Source organism: Haliaeetus albicilla, chromosome 15 (assembly GCF_947461875.1).
Source record: "Haliaeetus albicilla chromosome 15, bHalAlb1.1, whole genome shotgun sequence".
NCBI classification, from domain to species: Eukaryota; Metazoa; Chordata; class Aves; order Accipitriformes; family Accipitridae; genus Haliaeetus; species Haliaeetus albicilla.
The window spans coordinates 2,819,934-2,842,104 of NC_091497.1; positions in this window are offsets into that span (position 1 = coordinate 2,819,934).

Genomic DNA, 22,171 nt, shown 5'->3' on the forward strand with positions numbered 1-22,171 from the left:
GTGCAGGCTTCCTTACAACTTCAGAAGAGAATCCAAAGTGATTTGTTCATGTGAGCACCTGAAATGAAAGTATGACTGGATGAAATACAGAAACAGTCCACAGAGGAGAAAATTCCATTAGGTCCTCATTTTTTCTATTGAAGGGTCCTTACAACTAAGCTTGAATTAGACTTCATACATTTTCTGTAGACAGGCAACATCAATTCAAAGGTAGAGAATCACTTTTTTTTCAAGGAGTTAGTGGGATTTTGCTGAAGAGAGGGAATGCTGGGTCAAAATTCTTTGACACTGAAAAGAAGTTGAAGCTAGGTCACCTACCAGTTGGGTCAGTGCGCTGTGCTGCCGTGGAAAAGTTAAAAGGGGGATGAAACTTATCCTGTGAATAACCTGCTCCTGTGGTCATGCTCAGAGCATGACAAATGAATCAGGGGATTTAGGCAGAGAGACAGTTTCCAGATCTTGACTAAGCTTAGTCAACAGGATATTTGAACTAAAGTTTTGTCTATATGCTTGAATACAAGATTGCATGTGTCTGGAAGATTTAAGGTTCAAAGATGTTTATCTAGTGAGACTAGAGAGCAAGAGAGCTGAGGTATGGGGATTATTCATTTGAATTCAGGTGTGTTGGTATTTCACAAGTGACCAAATTGAATCAGTTCCTGGATCCTCTTTAACATTCCATCTTCCCAGTTCTTGGTGTTTTTAGACAATAATGATACAAACACATTCTTGTTTTTTGATTAGAATATCCTGAAAATTATGTGGAGAGAAAAAATAAGCTCAGCTACTTACCAACCAGAAGCTCAACATTCTGGTCCAGAAACACTAAAACAAAACAAAACAAAACCCAAAGAAAAAAAAAAGGAAAAAAAAAGGTAAAAGGTATCTTAAAAGTAATACAAAAGAAAGGAGAAGCCAAAAAATACAGCAAGAAGTTGTTCGTTATTGTTTTTAATGAATGAGAAAATGTTGATGAGAATAGAAATATGTCTTGTGTAATGATATAGATCTGCCAATCTGCCAGCCTACCTACCAATTGAGGGTTATTGTTATTCAATCTATTTTAAAGGGTTTAATTTTACATAACTGCAATTCCACATTAATGTCTGAATAGCTTATGAACATATACTGTACTAACAACTTATCCCAGTTAAATTTTTTACAGAAATAAGGCAAAATACCTGTGGAAATTACTGTGAAAGAATGGGGTTACCTGAACCAGTGCAGAGGAAGTCACTGTGGTATGTTCATGGTGGTCAAAACATGGAAGAGGTCATTCGTGTCAGTTTTCTCTCACTTCCCCTGCCCTGTAATTCCCTGTCATGCAGTTCTGAGATGTGAAAACATGCCACCAGCATCTGACAAAGGTGTGCTTGGTCTCAGCAGTCTATCCAGTTCCTTACCTCTGAAGTTTTATTGTGTCATCTGTAGTTACTATGGAAACCTAGAAGTATCAGGAACTGTAAGTTTGAGATGAGCTGTCTGTAGATGAACAATATATAATAAATAGAGTATTGAGTCACCTTAAGATGAGAAATGTAAGATTTTGTTTACATTAAAAGGGAAAAGTGATGCTATCTAATTCTCCACAAAAGGTGAGGAGGCAATAGCAGTCATCTGTGCCCAGGTTTGCTATAGAGGAATGTGAGGCTAAATAGCCATTTTCCTGTTGGACAAAAACGAAGAGTTGCAAAGGCACAGATGAGAAAGAGGATGCATTCCTTTCTTTGGAGGTTCATCTCCAGAAGGTTGCCTCTGGGCAGCAACTATATGTAATTAGAGTTTCACTTGCTATAGTTTGTGACTCTTGCCTCTTGTCTTTTCTCAGTGGACCTCTGAAAAGAGTCTGACTTCTTCTTCTCTGTAATCCTCCCTTAGGTAGTGGAAGACTGCAGGTTGACCTCTCCTTTTGCTTCTGTACTCCAGGCTAAGCAAACCCCGTTCCTTCAGCCTCTCTTGTACTTTGTGTGCTTTCACCCCCTAACTGTCCATAAGTGTCCCTTCACCAGACTCTGTCCGGTTTGTTGATATTTTTTCCGTCCTACAACTGGACAGAACATTGCAGGCATGCCAAGCAGAGGTTAATTAGCTCTTCCCTTAGCTTGCTGGCTCTTTCTAATGCAGCTCATTATGCAGATAGACTTTACAACTTCTTACTAAACACACAGGACTTTAAAATGATGATTTGATAGGATGTTTTACCAGGCTTGGCTAAAAAAGGACAAAATGCAGTAGATGAAAGTTGAGAAAAACCTTGGTCTATTTGAGACAGTTTCATAAAACTGCTCAACTAAAAAGTTTGAATTGAGACAGGAGAGAAACTCTTGCTTTCTTGGTTGAAATAGAGGCAATAGATGTGATAGTTTTGTCCCAAAACTGTTTTCTCTTTTCTGATCCTTACTGCAACCCTTTTCCAGCTGGATTAGAATTTTCTTCATTTAATTTCTTAGTTGCATGGGTTTTCTTTTGATATTTACCAGAAAAATCCATGTGTTGGAAACAGAAGAGTTATCAGGTGGATATACAAGCACTGTATAACATTGTAGCCTTTTATAATTTCTAGTAATAGAATATTCTTATCATTATTCTAAGTGTCTAGAATATGACTGGTTTGCTATGATATAAAAATAAGTCTGGAAAGTTTAATAAATAATGGCAATTAAAAATCTTATAACACTATGCATGGAGATTCTGTCTGATCTTCCATTGAAATTCTTTTTAATTCATGATCAGTTAATGTTCCATAAAAGTTAAAGGTTACCCAACAACAAAAGAATTATGGCTCATTGCACAGAAAAATGAGCAGGGAGTACAGTTTCTTGATTAGTTAATAATAGGAAAACATTAACTTTCCCAAAGTCTTTGTCAGCTCTGAAAGCACCTCCTATTGTATAATATCCGTTTATAAAAATGTACTTTCAATATGTACTCTGAAAGAAAGAATATACAAAATGTGGATTTCCTGCTTTAGCAAGGCTACCTAAAGTTCAGTTGTACTGACACAGTGTAGTGTGTCTCCTTTGTATTAAGTTCAACAAGTACAAGACAAACACAGAACCAAACTTGGCAACTGTTACTCAAGTGTGCAATCCCTCTTCCTGGAGGAAGTTCAGTGGCACATAACTCCGAAGGATAACTTCTGTGAAAAATTAAATATTCCCAAGTAAATGCTGTAGAGGAGGCCATGCAGCCCTGAACATTTCCATCTGCAAAATAATTCCAGTAGTAAGTAAATAAGCATAAAGCTCTCAAAGTCACAACACAATCTGTCTGAATTTGCTCTTTTGGATTGGGGGGGGGAACTATCCTTTTAAGTAAGAGACTACTGTAATAAATCACTTTCCTTTTATTTCCTCCTGGTGTCAGATGAACATGAAATTATTCACAGACTAAATAGTTTTCTTGCTAAAAAGGTATTTGTGGTTTCACTGAAATTACTAACAAAATGGGACCACACAATACGGAACAGTTTTGGGTGGAAAAAAATATTGATTTGCAGAATGAATGAAAGGGTGGTGGAGGGAGGCCACCCCTTCCCTACCCCTACTACTCTAAATGGCCTACTACTGACAGATTCATGCAAGACATGGATAGCTAAAAGGCTTGTTGATGATGATGGTCTTTCTAAAAAATGCGTGGATATTAAGTGAACCAGATACTGAACTGAGCATATCCCACTTCCCTGATATTGTTATGTTATTGAATAATTCTTCATTTCTCCATAGTTTAATTGCTGTTATTTACATGTTCTTCCAGGTGAGCTGACAAAGCAGTAGTCCTCACTTCTCCTCTCCTTGGGGAGAAAAAAATGATGAGAATGAAATGAGAGAACAACAATTACAATGCAATAGGGAAAAAGACAGTAGGTGAAAACAAAAGAAGAAACACTAGTGAGGAAGAAGTTTTTGATTCAATGCTTTTTTTTTTTTTATGGCTAATTTGTATGCTTTTAAAATAACACATTTTCAGTTTTCCCTAAGTATGACTTTATCTTTTCTGCAATGCATTGCCTTCTTAGCCAAGCTCATCACCATGATAGGAGATTACTTCAGATGGCTTAAATGTGACAGGGTGCAAGGAAGAGATGATTGTGATGAGCTGTCACATATCCAGCACAAGTTTCTCTCAGCTAAGCCCCACTGTGAGTGCTTAGAAAACAGTGGGCATCATTTCAGAAGAAAAGAACAAACCCCCTTAAATTCTTTTACTACAGACGATGGGGAACTCTGCCACCACAGATGACAATGTCCTTTTTTTAATGCTGCACAGATATATCTGAATGTGGGCCTAATGATGAAGAACCTGCATTAGATGAAGGCTTAAATATTCTGGATATCAAAACATTCTGAACACTGTAATACTCTGGAATCTAAACTTTGGCTGCTATTTTGTTTGAACGAGCTATAGCATAGTGATGTTCAAGGACAGGCCAGGGACCAGGTTCATAGCTACTCTGCCTCAGTAATCTGGGCCACAGGTTTCAAGAAATGGCATAAAACCGAAATATATAACAGATAGTTTGGATGTGAGTATCCTGCAATGGAAACGTATGGCTGTAATTGTGAAAAGAAAGATGTTTTGCTTATTTTTAAATGTATGAAGAGCTGTAGGGAAAAGTTTTGATGCAAGAGTCTGTTTCTTCAGGTAAAATTTAATTTGGGATTGTTATGGATAGTAATGCATGAGCAACAAGCAAATACATTAATTTCTCCTTGCACCAGTAGGGAAAAAGATCACGGCAGACCAGTAAATATAAAGCCCAGAGGTGAGAAGGAAGCATATCAACCATGAAATTGTGTTAATTCAATAATTAAAGTGAGTCTCAGTTCCAATGTAGGCTCCGGTTGTGTAGCAAAGATGTGACAAAACAATTGGGAATGGCAGCCCATTACACTCATATTAATCGTCAGGAGAAAAGAGCTCCAGTAATTCGAACATTTTATGAAGGCTGTAGTGTATTTAGCCCTGGACCTGATATCATCTCATTAATCAAGGCAATACACAGGGAGTGAAATTTCCACCTGAGTTTAGTTTTGAGAAAGAGGCAGCGAGAGGTGGGAGTGTCTTGTCTTTGTTCCCAGACGCTAGAGCAGAGCCAGGCTTTGTAGTGCTCTTCCCAGCAAGGGAATGAAAACAGTGCTGTAGGGGGAAATTAATTATTATCAGGGACATTCCAGCTGGAAATCTGTGTAGTTGCAAAATGAACACATTTCAAGGAGTTGAGTGTTTCCTGCTGATCGTGTTAGTTTCCCTTGTGCTTTAATGGTTTCAAAACTTTTATGGAAAAGCAAGTTCCTATTAGGGCTGGCAAGTAATTTAGTACTTGATTTTGCATTTTAAAATTTTCATTAGTTTTCCATGTGCAATTCCAGAGACATGCAAGAAGGAGAGAGACTCTCAAATAAAATCAGCAGCCCAGTCACTGGAATCTTCATCTGAAATCTGGAATTCCCTCATGTCCCCACTTCCAGTGTAAACCGCCTGCTTAAACAGGCAGGTTTTGTCTGGGTTACTATCATTTATAAAAAATCACCAATGGATGTTTTTGGGAGAGATTAGAGTAGCCCACAGAGATACAGTTAATGTTCTCCAATGAAATGTGTTGCAACAGAGGCAAAGTAGGGAACGAACATCCCAAGAGAGTCCCTTGGCCATTTGGTTGTGCTGTAATTAGTGTTTCTTGCCAACATAGATTCTCTCCTTCACCTGAGAAGGCATCCAAATGGGAGGCTTTTAGTCTTCACAACTCATAGATATTCTGATTAAGGAAATGTCTCATTAAGAAGTTCCCAGCCAGTTCCTGTGTCTAGTGTTCTCGGACAAAACCCTTCAAAATGTTATCAGCAACAAGATTAGATCTGTGACTGCCTTATTACAAGAATATTAAAGACTGTACAGCCATGTGACTTTTCTTCTCTCTCTCAACAACCATTTTCATTATTAGACATGAAGTTTAACCGCTAGGTATCTACAAATAGGTGGAGGAGTGCTTTATGTTCATTATTTGCGTACATTGTAAAAAATCAAAATAGCTCTAGGATTTTAAAAAAAAGAAGCAAACATATGGCCTTACAGTTACACACAGTTGGAAATTATTGTGGTTTGCTTTAAAAGCTCCTTCAATATTTTTATACAACACTAGGCCCACAATTTACACAGTATCATTCAACATGAAATCAAATCTGACTTAATTTCAGAATAACGTACCTGAGAAATAAAAGCTATATTGCAGAAGGGGTAACTGAGGCATGGATACACAGAAATTTTGCCTGGACAATCAATGAAACTTAATTCTAGACCCTGAATAACAGTTTTTCATTTCCTGATACTGTGCTTCCATGAACAGTTATATCCACCTCATATTTATTCCATTTTAAAATATATGTTCATGAATACTTGCACTATTTATATATACTCACATTCTTGAATTTGTCAGAAAACAGAGATTCTTTTTAGAAGTACAAATAAAACAATAGCTGATGAAATGTGTTTTTTGGTTGATAATGAGTCAGGTATTTTGACCAACCTAATAACCACTTAATTAATTATTTAAAATAGATCCTTACCAAACCCTATGACTATGAAATAATTTTCCATTGAGTTAAATCAAATTTTCATTAACTAGATTAATACACATTTTTAGATCACAAAAAATTTTCTCTGCTTTCCCCCACTATATAAGTTTTCTTACTGATTTTAGAATAAACTTTCCCTTAGAAGCTGATAACTAGTAGTTAATGAAAATAACACTAACCACAGTAAATTGTCATATACACATTTGGATTTGCTAATTTAGAGCAAGCAGCTATGCTGAAAATGCAACAGCATATTTAAATAGCTGGTCATTTTCTCAAGACAGGCTCTAACACTTGATGTTTTTCTTTGTTTATATATTTCTTGGGAAAAATTGATAGGGCATAGGTATGTACCCTTATAAAAACAATTCTACAGACTTAATGATGTCAGTAGGAATCTATTTTTCTTTAAATATCATTTGTTAGTGGCTTGACATTCCTTTTCTTTCTGTGCTTTCCCAGGACCTAGCACACAGCAAATAAGTTGTTATTTGGTTTTGGTTTTTCAAAACTATGCAGCACCAGACAATTTTATGCCACTTTTAGAAGTAAAAAATATTTAGTGTAAGGAGTTTTAGTCTGTAATATGGGGCCCTCAAAACACCTGCAAAGTATTTGCTGGAGATCTGGCTGGTAAGTACCATATCTTACATTCTGCTGTTATCTCCTTGTTCTCCGCTGAGAACAGTAGATTTGAAAGGAGTAGAAAAGTTAAAAAAAAAAGTCAGTTAGACAGTATGCTTGCACCTTTTGAAAAACAAAATGTTCCTGGTGCCATCAGGAAATTGCCCCTTGCAATTTCTGATAAAACTTGATTTTAATCAAAATTACATTTTTGTCACTAAATTACAAAATCATTTTATTATTAAACAACTAAAACCTACAAAGTACCTCCCTAACAACTTTTCATATAATTATACAAACATTTTTGTGCTTCATGGTGCCGTTTTATTATAATGAATAGGAATTCACAGATCTAGAGAATTCACTGGCTTTTATTTTTATTTCAAAATATTAAGCAAGATATACCTTACATATAGAAAATGGAGAGAACAAAACAGACTTGCAGGACACAGTAAGAATTGATTTGCTGTTGTTTATACTAGCTGCAATTTACATTTCATGTTCCAGAGCAAAGGGAGAATAAGGGTACTAGAAAAGCACAGATTATTAGCAACAGCTACAACAATATTACCTGGAACTTCAAAAATATGCACCTCTGCTTCACAGCAAATTAAGAAAAACAGACAGGTTGCATATCTGATCAACTTTCTAGAGAAAAGCCCATATATATATATATAAAAGAGCTAAAATAAGCAAAATCCCTGGTCTGCAGCTTCAGACAAGACAGGTATGATATGCAATTATCTTGTACAGATGGAAAAATAATATTTTTCTGTTCATTGCCATCACAGTGATGGCTTGAACAATAAGTGAAGTGGTCTGCTGTGCCTTTGATGACCCTGTGTCCTAGTTTTGGCTGGGGTAGAGTTAACTTTCTTCCTAGTAGCTGGTACAGTGCTGAGTTTTGAGTTCAGTATGAGAAGAATGTTGATAACACTGATGTTTTCAGTTGTTGCTCAGTAGTGTTTAGACTATAGTCAAGGATTTTTCAGCTTCTCATGCCCAGCCAGCAGAAGGCTGGAGGGGCACAAGGAGTTGGGAGGGGACACAGCCATTTCTGCTTATAGCTGAAACCAAAAGCAATAAAATGATGAAGAGAAATGAAAAAGAAAAGGTTTCTGAAGCTCTCCCAGCTTTCAGAAAGAAAAATCACTTCTGCATGTTTCATTTCAAATGTTGGCTGATGGTTTAATGCAGTTTCTAAATTTCAGCCTACATGAGTGATGGAACCCTAAAGCAAGCCTCTGATCCTGTCACTCTGCCTCCTTCCATCATAAAGTCCTTGTCGGTATTCTATAATATATTCTTTAATTAAGCAATATATCATATAAATATTCTTCTTGAGAATAACTTGGGGTCTGTTTCTGTTAAAAGTGATATCAGTAAACACAGATCAAAACTGAAGTATTAATTTGGGAATTAAATTGTGAAAAAATTGTATTCCTACATAAATGTAAATGAAAGCCTTATGACAAGAAAAGTACTTGGGTACTATTTTTGATTCAGCTGAGGGGGATTATGTCTGTAGTTCCCCTTAGAGAAACAGATACAGCACTGCCACGAGGCTGAAGGCACTTTTTGCAGGGGAGTGGTATCCTGGGAACCGAGGTATTCTGGGCATTTCTTACAACATACCCACAGGATGTGCCTTTAACCCTCCACGTACTAATTTATAAAATGTGAAGCATGTGGTTCTTCCTCAGACATACATATTTACCAGTGAGTAGCATTACAGCAGTTTTATTTTCAATGTTTTCACTACTCTTTTTTTATCAGCTGCAAGGATTGGAAAGCAAGTTTCTCATTCGAAAGCATAAGGTGAGGTGAGGTGAGATGAGAAATGAGATATCGTGAGGGGTGCAGGCATTGAGGAAGCATTTGAAAATCACTTCTGCAGGCAAATCTTATACGGGACCAAGCTCCATAGGGCCACTAGAAAGTAATAGACTTCTGTGCCTTTCAGTTGGACATCTCTTGTGTGCAGAGACTGCCAGTGAACTCTGAGCCTTTTTTTCTTTTCTCAGTCAAGCTTTCAGCGAGGCTCAACCTGGGGCTGCTGTGGACTACTGCCCTCCCTAACTGCTACACCCATCGTACAGCAAATGGCATTGAACTGCAGGCACAAGCCATACAGCTTGCTTAAGGCTCCTCACAACTCAGAAATGCCAGTATTTCTGCCTAAAATTAGAGCCAAACCCAAGCAAAAATGTCTTGCCCCATTCTGCTTAGTGTTAGTATACAGCTTATTACCTAATCAATAAACATTTTTCTAATAAAACCAGGACACAGAAAATCTGAACTCTCATGGTTCATTATTCATCAATATTGCCAGTCTGCCTGGATGATTATTACCTAACAAACTTTGTGTTTATTATCTGGGTCCTTCCTCAGAAAAATACTTTTTAAAAGTTTTTGAAAACCTTATGCCCCTCAAAATTCTTAATGAAAAATCACAGAAACATTCCAACTTATAAGGCAATATTTACTTGATTTACGTTTGGAATTTCCTATTTCTCTTTACATACATGCTGAAAGTTACTCAATACTACATTCTGAAGCAATAATAACTTTAAAAAAAAAAAAGAAAATATTTTCAACAGAAGAAAGCAGGAAACATTTTAATAAGGATGATTTAACCTACCTCTACTGCTCAGTTTTAGTCATATGAGAAATACTATTAAGCCATTAAAATCATCCAAATACTTAAAGGTAAGTCCCCAGGTAACTATTTTCCCATGTTTATATTTTAATTACTTTTGTTTGTTAATCTCACCATAGGAAGGTAAGTAATTCCTTCAGTTTCAGTGGGGATCTTGCAGCCACACAATTTTAGGGATACACAAGTTGCAACGGTCTAGAGACAAGTAATGTTTTCCATAGACCCAAAACTTTTCTTAGGTCTCCTTCCTCATAATTTAAGATTAGTGGTACCAGCAAATGGGTCCTTTTTAAGTAACTGTATCAGTTAATCTGATATTTTATCCTTACATACTGTAAAACATGCATTATGCCAGGTTTATATGCTTCCTCACTAAAAAGACCTTTCTTGTCTAGAAAAAAAGTCATCGAAATGATGCTTTCCTCAAACAGCAAAATCATAACCCTTACTGCAAATTTTACAATAAGTTATCTTTATTTGGAATATTTTCACAAAACCAAATGGCATTTAGTGGCAATACACATTACTAATAATTTCAGTTCCCACATGTGAATGCAAGAGTTCAACCCTAAGCATGACAGAAATTAGTATGCTTACATATTTTTATAAACATCCCATGAGACAATGTATCACATGAAGAAATAATATTGCATTTCAAGAATCAAAGAAATTTCATATATTATTGCAAATAATTATGACTGGAAGAGCAAAGTATGTTTCAGAATGCCTTCTTCCTTCCATGAGAAATGAAACAGGAAAAGGAGAGGAGAGGAGAGGAGAGGAGAGGAGAGGAGAGGAGAGGAGAGGAGAGGAGAGGAGAGGAGGGGAGAGGAGGGGAGAGGAGGGGAGAGGAGAAAGGAAAAGGAAAGGAAAGGGAAGAGGAAAGGGAAGGGAAGGGAAGGGAAGGGAAGGGAAGGAAAGGAAAGGAAAGGAAAGGAAAGGAAAGGAAAGGAAAGGAAAGGAAAGGAAAGGAAAGGAAAGGAAAGGGAAAAGAAAAGAAAAGAAAAGAAAAGAAAAGAAAAGAAAAGAAAAGAAAAGAAAAGAAAAGAAAAGAAAAGAAAAAAGAGAAAAAAGAAGAGAGAAAAGAAATCAGACCTATGTCTTATCAAATCAAATGTGGATGAGCGTTTTTAATCTTTTTTTCTGGGTGCACTGTTTATACAAAAGGCTTGAAGTCTCTGACTCTTGATGTGTGGGACACACTTTCTGTATCTCTTCATTTCACTGACCCAGGGAAGCTGCATCTCATGACGCCTGGTTGAAGTAGTACACTTCAGAAGAGACACACTACTCTTGGCTCTCATGAAAAGTTTTGTCTTGCTTAACCAGATCACCATTAGTGGATCTGTTACTTTATTATAACCACTTGTTTCCACTGTAGACGTGTCCAAAGACTATAATCAGCCAAAGACCGAACAAAGTAACAGAGGGCTTAGCCTGGTTCTGAGCAATACTCTTTGTCCACTCCTAGCTTTGAAAATGACTACTGATCTCGACTACTTCAGTCCAGGATGTGTCTGGAATATAGGCATTTGTTTGATGCCAAATAGGGTAAATGCAGGTTATCTGAGCAAATTATATATATGTATGCAGGTATGTATGTATATTTGCATCAGGCCCACGAAATCCAGTTTCTCCAGTGCATACTTACCTCCAGTGACTTCATACGTAACAAACCACATCCCTAAATTGCTGTGCAAATTCTACGTTATTTTTACGCAGCTCCTCTAGAGTAATTTATACCTACGTATTTTGTAATATTCAGTACATCAACCAAGAAAATCTTTCAACATATGATAAAAAAGTGTTTGGACTAAGATGTGTAATAATACATCACAGGCTTCCCCTCCAGGATTAAATGATTGTTTGATTTCACAGAAGGTAAATTCCATCAATCAGCTTGTCCTTTGTTGTCAAAAAACAACAACAACAACAAACCAATTAAGGTTTAATTCTATAAGATGTGACCATAAAATGAACAAACAAGAAACTTAATTCATTAAATTAAAAACCAAGGAAAAATACACCAACTTAAGATATTCCCCAAATAAAACACTGAGAAGTTAATGTTGTGTGTGGATATAATTTTAAAGAAGAGACAAACAACAAAAGCCTAAAAAATACATGGGATTAAAATTTGACAAAAAATTTCATTTTTGCAGCAATCACATCTAAAGATTCCCAGAATTTTTAAGGGGTGCTTTTAACTGGTAATGTTCAAAAATAACACAGAACAAATTAAACCTCTGTAGATTTCCCAAGATTAAACCTCCCTAGATTTCCAAGGCAGGGGGGGTGGAGAAAGGGGAGCTGGAGAGGGAGAGGCAAAGAGGGAAGGGGGCGGGGGAGAGATTAAGGGGAAGGGGAAGGAAGAGGGGAAGGGGAAAGGGGAAAAAAAGTTCACAGCAAACCTTATGAAGCTCTCAATATGCCTGAGCTAAGTATAAAGTAATGATGCTACATTTTAGAGATATAATTTGAATATTAAATCTCACCAGAGGTGATCATTCCAGCACTGTCAGTGGGAGTTTATACACGAGATACCAGACAAATGTCACACAATCTCTTTTCCTAGCAACACCCTGTGTCAACTGACATAGATTGTCATCGAATCCAAATTAGGGCTCACTTCAGGTCAATTGAAAATTTTTTTCTGAATATTTCACATCTCATTCCTAAAACTGGCAATTTCCAGTTGTGCTTCCTAGGACACGAGGCAGCACTAAGGACTGGAAAACATGGATCTCTTTTAATGAAGAATTAATATTTATTGACTATTTGGCTATATCAGAATATTTTAATGAATAAAACTAAAGGATGGGGGAAGAATCATGGCAGGGAAAGCGAACACGCAGCAGCATTAACCTCCAAATAGTCATGCTCCTTCGTGCTCGCAGCGACTTTCGCTGTGTAATTTGCCACAGGACGCTCCTGAGCACGTCCTCTGATGGATGCAGCCTCTCCTCAGGTAGGAGGATGCCCTTGGCTCGCTGCGCCGTCTGTCTGGCCACGCACCAGAGCCCTGCCGAGTCTCACCGCGCGTCGTCTGTCGCGTCGCCTGGCCGAAGCAAAGCTGTACTAAAACGTTGCAGGCTCTCTCTTTGTTGACCATCGGAGTTCAGCTAGGAGGAATTTGTCTTCCTTAAATACTTGTTATCTTTGTTAGCTAACTCATCGTCATTTAGGCAGCTTAAGTCCATACATGTGAAGGGCACAACAGCTAATGCTGTCGTGTGGACTTCGAAATGATCTGTGAAGGAGAATACATGGCCACTGCTTCGTAGTCAGATACTAGAAGTGATTTACCTTTCAACACTTTTTACATCCATAAAACCCGAATGCTGCCCGTTCAAAATACTGTAGTTGTTTCCCCAGGGAGACTCCGTTCAGACCCTGCCCCAGTCCAAATACATCCAGCTTCACACCACAAGTCAAGAGCCCAGCTTTGTGGTTCTCAGACATTTACCCTTTCTTTGAACGGATTACATTTGACAGGTCTTTTTAGTTTTTTTCCACAACCACAACAGTTTGAGGCACTTTAATTTTCTTTCAAAGAGAAGACCTTGCTGTGTTTGTGAGAACCACAACGAGTCATACCGAACAGCCCACAGCTAACTCTCTGGGCCAGAGATAACAAGCCCAGTGTCAAGTGGGTAACTCCATAAATTTCAGAGGAATTCTGCAAAGATTTCACAAGTAAAAGCCAGCCTGGAGTCAGGTTCAATGTCCTGCATTTGCTACACACCTTTCACACAGAAATTTTGGGTTAAATACCGTGCAGTTACAACCCAGCGGCTAGGCTCTGTATGGCCTCCTAGAACCAGACACCAAAAAAAGTAGAAGAAACTACCTACCTGACTAAAATGGTAGGATCTCTATGTCACATTTTTGTATGGAGTCAGTTTATGTGTACTTAAAATAAAAAAAAAATAGTTTTATATGTGCAGTAAGAAGGGAGACAATGAAACTAAAAATGCAATTAAAAGCAAATTTCAAACATTTAGATGTCTTTTTTTCAAAAACCCAACTCCCAGCCTCACATTTAAATTTTATTTGCTCCATACACAATGACTCCAGATGTTTAACTGGCCTATAAGTAGGACCAGTAGTGTTTTCCTTCTACCTGTGGGGAGCCAATATGGCTCACATTCCATCACTTAAACACAGAACTAGTCCATTAGTTAACATAATAGTGATGCCAAAACTCCTCATCTCCTGCAGGCACAGCAAGGGTGAGAGTTTAAAAAAGGCCTGTGTATCAACCATACCTTAAGGCTTGCACCCAGCTTGGGGCAGGTGACTTTCCCACCTCTCATCTCCGTCTGTGTTTTATTCTGGTTTTTCTTTGTAGATTGTGTCCTGCTTAACTCGATGTTCTGTGAATCTTGATTGCTGGTAGCAAGTACTTCTGGACATCTGCTCTACATTTACTTTTCAAATCATATCTATACGGGGAAGGGGGGTGTGTGTAATGTTGGGGTTAGGCTGAAAATGGCAGTCTGCAGGAGGGAAGGAATGATCAGTACCATTTCTAATAATAACAGCTATTTACAAGCCCAGGGACCTCAGCAGGTATCACTTTCCTTCCCAGTGACATGCAGCTATCTCAGATCAGAATACCACAGCTGTTTTGTACCAGTAACACTGTGCAACAGTTTTAAACAAAGGAAATTAAACATATATTTATGCATGTTTAAAACTAGAGGGCAATTCCAGGGATGCAGAGTGGAATTCACCTGGAATTGGGCCAGAACACAGAGGCCAACTTCTCGCCCTGGGAAAGGGGTGGTGTACACATTTCTGTGATCACAGGTCATCAAGGCTTCAGCTCTGTGCCTAGCCATAGGGGCCTAGAAATGCGGCATAGTCCAACTTTGGCACTGAAGAAAACATTAGGAAAAAGTGATCCAGCTTCCCCTAAAACAAATAGAAAGATTTCTGTAGGAGTTAGAGCATGGTGAATCACCAGTTGTTTCTTAAACACCCTGCTTTATCCTTGGGGCTCAAGTCACCTTCTTTTTAGTTATGAGATCTGATGGGATTTCAGCCTAAGCAGCATGGCTATGATCTTATGTCCTGTAATTCAACCTGCTCCAGAAAACCTCTATTTATTGAGTGATGAATAAGAGAATTGCTTAGCAGCTTCTTTTAGCTTTCAGAAAAGAAATCACGGTACCGTATGTGCTGTTGCTAATGTTTTCCTTTCTTTTCCCATGGGGATTTATTCTTAAAAAAAAAAAAAAAAAAGACCTCACTGAGAAGTACAGTAGTTAATCCAGACAGTTTCAAGTTAGAATAGCCTAGAGCTATTGACTGATATATGCAAAACCTTGCCATTATGTTTTCAAAGCAGCAACAAATAGAATTAGGAGTACAATTCCTTTGATGATACTTTGAAATTTTTTTTTTAAAATTACCTTCCATTATTGTCTGGGCTTGATCCTTCTCCCTCAGAAACTAGTGGGAGTTCTGCCACTGACTTCAGGGGAAGGAGGATTGGGTTGTTTTCAGCACAGATTTTAAAACAAAGGCTTGAAATTGGCAGGAACAAAACACGCTGCCATGAATTGAGACAGCAGGTTGCCAGATGGCAGCTTTTCAGAGTTATGCAAACAAATTTGGTTTATCCAATATAAATATTTGAAGGAAATAGAAAAAAGAGGATAATTCTCACTTACCAAAGGGTCAGATCTGAGTCTTTTAAATTTTAACTTGGTTCCAAGAAAAAAAAAAATCTCTACCAACACTGTTAAATTATGGCTCTAGAAAGCACCTGAGCCTGACTTTCTGTGACAGTTTATACTACTAGAGATATGGTTTGGGATGAGTGAAGAAAAATAAGAATATTGGGGAAGAAAGGGATTCGCACTGTTACTTGGGTAAGGCAGTTTAGGAGCAATTGGTAGACTTCCAGTTGAGGAGCACATGTTCTCTATATAACCCAAAGAGAGAAGGACACACCCTGCGAGGACGTTTTGAGCTTTCAAGCTAGATACTTGAAAGTTAGGCACTACGAGTAGCCCCATAATTTGCAAGTGAAACCTTCAACATATGGCTAACCACCCAGAGCCACTCGGCAGGTAACAGCCAAGAGAAGAGGCAGGTCAAGAATTCCAGAAGAGCACTGCTGTTGGGCTTTTAGGTGTATTTTGTTTTGTTTTGTTTTACAACAAGTAACACTCAGAAAAGACAGAAAGTGAATTAGTACAAACAACAGGAGGATTCTCTTTTTTCTTGAAAATTAAGTTTGGATCTACTTAGAAGGATGGCCTATGAGGAATAAAAATTTGATATTCCTGTACTCAGAAGCCTTGATTTTTTTTCTGTTGAGTGAAAAGGCTAGACAAGAACAGGTCTATATATACAGGTCAAAGTAAGAGAGCTCTAAGAACTTTACTCCACCGTCACAATCCTTTTCTCAATTACATCTCGCATTAAAAAAAGAAAAAAAAAAAAAAAGGCAGCACGTCTGTCCTGAATTCTCTCTGCATACAACTTCCTTCCGCCTGTGGTGAGGGGTGTGCATTTGGAATGGCAAAAGGCTTCATCTTTTAACAAATAATGAAATCCACATTCCAGTCAAATGTGATCAGCCCTGCCAGTGCAGGATTATTTTTATTGTTCGTGTTTGCCTTCAGAGTGCCACTGCACATTACTAAGTATGTTGGCTTTTTGCCACCTCTATTTTAAGCTGTTCAAAAATCTGGGAACTGAAGAAACATCTGCCTTTGCTTTTTAAGGAGAAAAATATTATTTAAGCAAATGTTTTAAATAACTTAGACTAGGAAATGTATGTGTTCTTAGATGGACATGCTTATTTTAGTAAGGCAGAACTGACTATATCTTTGAATTAACCTCTTGTTCCTTGTACCCCCTTATACGCACTGTACTGCCCTCGTGGGAAAGAAAATCGAATCAGCTGCAAATTGCCTGAACAGATTTGTCTGAACTCATGGAGCAGTAAATCCTACATTTACATTACTTACTCAAGACAAGTTGGACTTGCCACACCTTCTACTCAAAAGGTCACACAGAATTTTTTATACTTACTGAAAAAAAAGTAGCAGCTACAAACTTGAATTAATTCCCTGCATACGATTCCTAGAGCATGGAAGAAGGGAGAAGAGAACAAATGACTAGCAGAAAAGACCAGAGGAGCAAGGTGAAAAAGCAGGAAGGGACACTTTCAGGTCCTGATGAAAGAGTTTTGTTTCAGATGGATCTTCCTCTCAGCTTACTTCAGGGACTGGCATATGGCATATGCTACAGATGGATAGGCAGCGATACACGTACAGCTGTGAGGTGCTGGCTCTCCTGGTCCTGGCCCGTGCTGCCAGCTGGCCAGCAGAAAGCAGGTTTGCAGGATGATTTGATTTTCCACAGCTGTCATACAAAGCACGAGGTCAAGGGAGGTGAGGAGAAGGAGGAGATGTTGGAGAGAGGAGGGGGCCGTAGCTGGCTGATCCTTGCTTACAGCACAGACGCTGAGTTCAACCCTGACAACTACAATATACCAGGCAGCAACTTTTTCCATGTGCGAGCCCTTCATTTAAATTACGTGCTAATGTAAGGTTTAGGTCTTGATAGGACTGGACAACTCTGGAATCGCTCACTGACACACTGAGTACTGTACAAAATAAGTGAATACCATGCAAGAGGGGTGATTCTTGTCTAATGTCCAGCAAATATACAAAGTAGGTTGGAGTGCCCTTTTGTGAACTAAGAACATCTTTTGTTGGTCGTTATATTAGGGAAAACTCACTCTAAGGCAACCATGTGTGTCAACAACAAATAGTTTTTTAAAAGGAGGATAAATAAAAACCCTTTGTTACTGGAACCAAAGTCAAATGCAAGGTTCTCTGTACACTTCCAAAAGGCTCACATTTTTGTTAGTGTGGTTTGAGTAATAATTCACTGTTATTTTCCTAGATACCTTTAGGTAAACTTGTAGGTCACTTGTGGTATATAGGCTAAAAATCACTATACTCATTTTAAATAGGATGACTTACTAGGAATACATAATTTCATGGCTATCAATTTTTATGAAGTTTAGCTGGTTTATTAATTATTTGCAAATTTTTGAAACCGCGCAGGTTTATTATTATATTAATTATGTCAAGCCATTTGAACAAAAAGTTTCATGTGAAATAACCTGATAACACTACTTTATTTAAGATAGTGAGAACAAGGTTGGAGTGTGAGGAATTTCAGATTAATAGGGCTGAACAACTGGATAACAAAATGTCAGAAGAATATCAGTAAGGAAAAATTTCTCCTATGAAGAAAGGATGAGAGAGTTGGGGTTATTCAGCCTGGAGAAGAGAAAACTCTGGGGAGACCTCATTGCGGCCTTTCAGTATATAAAGGGGGCTTAGTGACAGGACAAGGGGCAACGATTTTAGACTGAAAGAGGGTAGATTTAGAATGGACAGAAGGAAGAAAATTTTCACAATGAGGGTGGTGAGACACTGGAAAATGTTGCCCAGAGAAGTTGTGGATGCCCCATCATTGGAAGTGTTCAAGGTCATGTTGGACATGACTTTGAGCAACCTGAGTGTGGTGGTGCATTTCTTTCCCCTTCTCCAGGCTGATTTATGAACTCGGGAAGGCTCGCTAAGCCTTAGCATAAGTGTAATGAGTGGGGCGGTGAAGCGACCCTTGGCTGTGCCAGGAACTCTTACCCAGCTGAGACCGGGAGATACGCCGTGCGTCTCGAGGACTCTGCTGCCCGGCGGAGGTGGGACGGCAGTAGAGATAGCCAGTTCTCACAACAGCCTGCAGCCAGTTCTTTCTCATAACAACCTGGAGACATCTCAGTCCTCCCCTGACAGCCTTGGAGCATCCCGTATCTATGTTTTGAGTTATTCTCCAACAGTCTCGGAATTTTCCAGCACAGCTGGGATTCTAGAAATTTTTTGGTGACAAAAGTCAATCATCTCCTGAACCTATGAACAGCGGTACTGAGTGAGACCCTTTGAGCTCTCCTGGACCGCAACGGGCTGCGACCAGCATCTCCCTCTGAGTGGGACTCCTCTCAGAGCTCGCAAACTTTCCGGTTTGCGAAAATCGGAGGTCTGTCGGCAAAAGCTGACATGACCTGGGCTGATTCTTTCCACTCCTTGAGGCTCAACCCTTCACCCACTGAGACAAATGCCGAAGCATTCAACATGAATGTTTTCACTGACCTCGAGGGGCATTTTTAACAGGTATACCTCTTTTCTTTCCTTTTTACTCTCTTTTATTCTCTTATATGTATTTCTCTTAGTGTCTTTATGCATGTGTACTAACCTGAATAGTCTGTAATAAGTAAGTTATAGCAAGTATATTATAAGATACATTATAAGTTAATACTTTCAAATTTATACTCAAATTATTGTTGTGATTTTTTTTTATTCAACTGTGAATGAATTTGAGGCTGCTATTATACTCATAATCCCTTTAGATATAAACCATTGACCAAGTCCGGGACTAGGAGTCGATCCAGCCACACCTAGACTCCAACAGGAGTTTAGAAAGCAAGGAGGTCTTCTCTGAACTTCATGACTCAATGGAAGTGTCTCCCTTCCCCTTTCCCACATTCCCTTTTACCCTATTTTGGTTTTGGTCCCTATATACATAAGTTTAATTTGATTAGGATTTAATTTTCATATGTGCATTTCATCTATGTACTAAGTAATAGAGTGAACCTTGCCATCGAATTCTGTGAAGACGCACTTTTATACAAATTTCTATTAAACAATTTTTCTCTTGCTAATACAATTGAAGGTGATTCTTTAAGTGATCTGAACCCTCCCTCCCCCTCTCATTTTTAAATCCCCCCACAACACTGACCTAGTAAAAGATGTCCCTACCCGTGGCAGAGGGGTTTCACTAGATGATCTTTAAAGGTCCTTTCCATCCCAAACCATTCTATGATCCTATGAATCTATGAAATGGAGAATATGAGGAAAAAACCCTCTACCTTCAGATATACAAGATGAGCTTTGAGCTGTCCATCACTCTACAGAAACAAGACCATGAGGGCATGATAAGCAGTTCCAAATAAGCATCAACTTAGTATTCAGAGGCAGTCAATGAAGAAATTTGAATACTAGGAATTATTAGAAAAGAAACAGAGAATAAACCCCAAAATATTATTCTCGAATATAGATTTATTATTCACTCCAACTTTTAATTCTGTACTCTAGTCATCTCATCTCAGAAAAAATATGTATCAACAAGATTCAAAGACTACTAGGATGGTTGTATGGAAGTGGTATCTTACAAGGCAAGACTTAACAGGCTCAAATCTTCAGCTCAGAAAAGAGATGGTTTGGGATCATAAGACAAAGCTCTACAGAACCACAAATGGTACAGTGGTCTACAGAACCAGTGCTGGCCAGAGACTTATTACTCACTGCTCTTCTAGTGCAAGAGGTGGTTGCTGGCAAAAGAGGCTAGTAGAAGCTAGATTCAAAGAAGAAAGAAAAAAGTAGTTTTTCCTGCAACATGCAGTTAACCTTTGTAACAACCTGCCAAAGGACCTGGTCAATACAAGAAGTATTACATGGACTCAAGGGGAGACTGACCAACTACTTGAAAGAAAGGTTCATAGAAGGTTACTAAACAGAAAACCCACAGATGTTGAGGGAAACGCTTGAGCCGAAAATAACTGCAGACTAGGAACGCATTAGGAAGAAGTATCACATGCGCTTGCTCTTTTTCTCCTCCTTGAGTGTGTACTTAAATGGCAGTGTTGCTGAACTAGCTAAATCTGAACTGTGTGGCTGTTCTTTCACTCCTGTTATGAAAGTCTTATGTTATGAATTGTGTCATGATTGCCTGAACAGTTCTCCAGCAAGGAAACAAAAGTTTATATTCACAAGTATTAATAAAAGTATTTGTGTCTTAACAGATTATTATAAAAGGTGTGTGAGGAATGTTTTGAGGAGAGAAAAAGCCATTTATTGGAACCCACAATCTAATGCTTGTTCCTCTGTGATGCAAGAAGCCTATAACAAGAATTCAGAGAGAAAAGCAAGCTAAGTAATGAGGGACCAATGGTAGTAGCAGTAGGCAATGGGGTTGTCCTGCATACTGCTCCACAAAGATCCATTACCTTACAAGTTAACCATCTTCAATTTGGGGTTCATGGGCACAATTCTTCTTCACAAGCCAAATGTGTTTTTTCCTCTGGCAAAAAACCAGCTCCCTTTCCCCTTACATGGCCAACATTTAAGAAACACACATTCTTACTTGATCTGGAATATAGACCTACAAGTTCTCAAGCAAATATGTCTTTCACAGCATGTACAAAAGGCTTGTTCCTCTTACATTGAGTATTCAGAAGGCCACAGAGGTAGAGGATGAGATGGACTCTGAAAACCAGGAAGTCAGAGACTTGCACCAAGTTGTTATACCTCTAATATTCATTTATTCATTCAGTGAATAAATGTGTAACCAGACTTAGTAGGCAAGGCTGAAAGTGTGTCCTTCAAAATGGACCCTACTAAGAAGGAAGTGACCAGATTTAAATTTTTCTTTCTAAAAGATAAAGAATGCTTTAGAAGCTGCTAGCCTTTATACTTGGAGTAAATATTTTTTAATTTTTTTTTCTTAATAAAATGGTGTTGGCTTTGCAAAAGAGCAACATCTTACTTCATTTTCTGGCTATATTTTAAGTGAACTTAGGCTTCTGAGCTTTCACTCAGGTCTGCATGTCATGTAATAAGTAAGTAATTTGTCCCTCAAGTATCTTTCTGATATAGTGATGCCTACAGGCAGAGCTACACTCTAAGCTTGTGTTGATACTTATAAAGTCATGGGTTTGCCTGCTGGTCAAGGATCACTTCTAATGTTTAGCCATAAATACATTCCCTGCTATAATTCTGATCCACATCAACTAACACTCTCTCAAACAACGCAGGCAAAAATTCAGGATATGGCATATCGCAGAGAGTTTCCTACAGTGCATGGGTATAGCCATTCTAGTTTGAGGGAAGAAATAATGTGGGCATAAATGCATAAGCCTGCATCAGTTTGCCTCTGGACCAAATGAGACACTCTGGCCCTTTTTGTTTACTAATGTAGATGAGCCTTGGGAAACCAACCTGTACTGGTAGCTGAGTCCCCCTGGGAGCTCCAGGAGGTCTCACACAGACAAGGTGCAGAGCAGGCTCCAGCATCCCCGGCCAATACAGAACACAAAGGATGTGCAGCTGCAGCGTGTGCATAACTTGGAAAGCTTCATTAGTCAACAGGGCAAGGGAATTAACCACGCCTTCGCTTTTTTTTTTTTTTTCCTTTTTTTTGGCATACACATTGCTGATGGTGA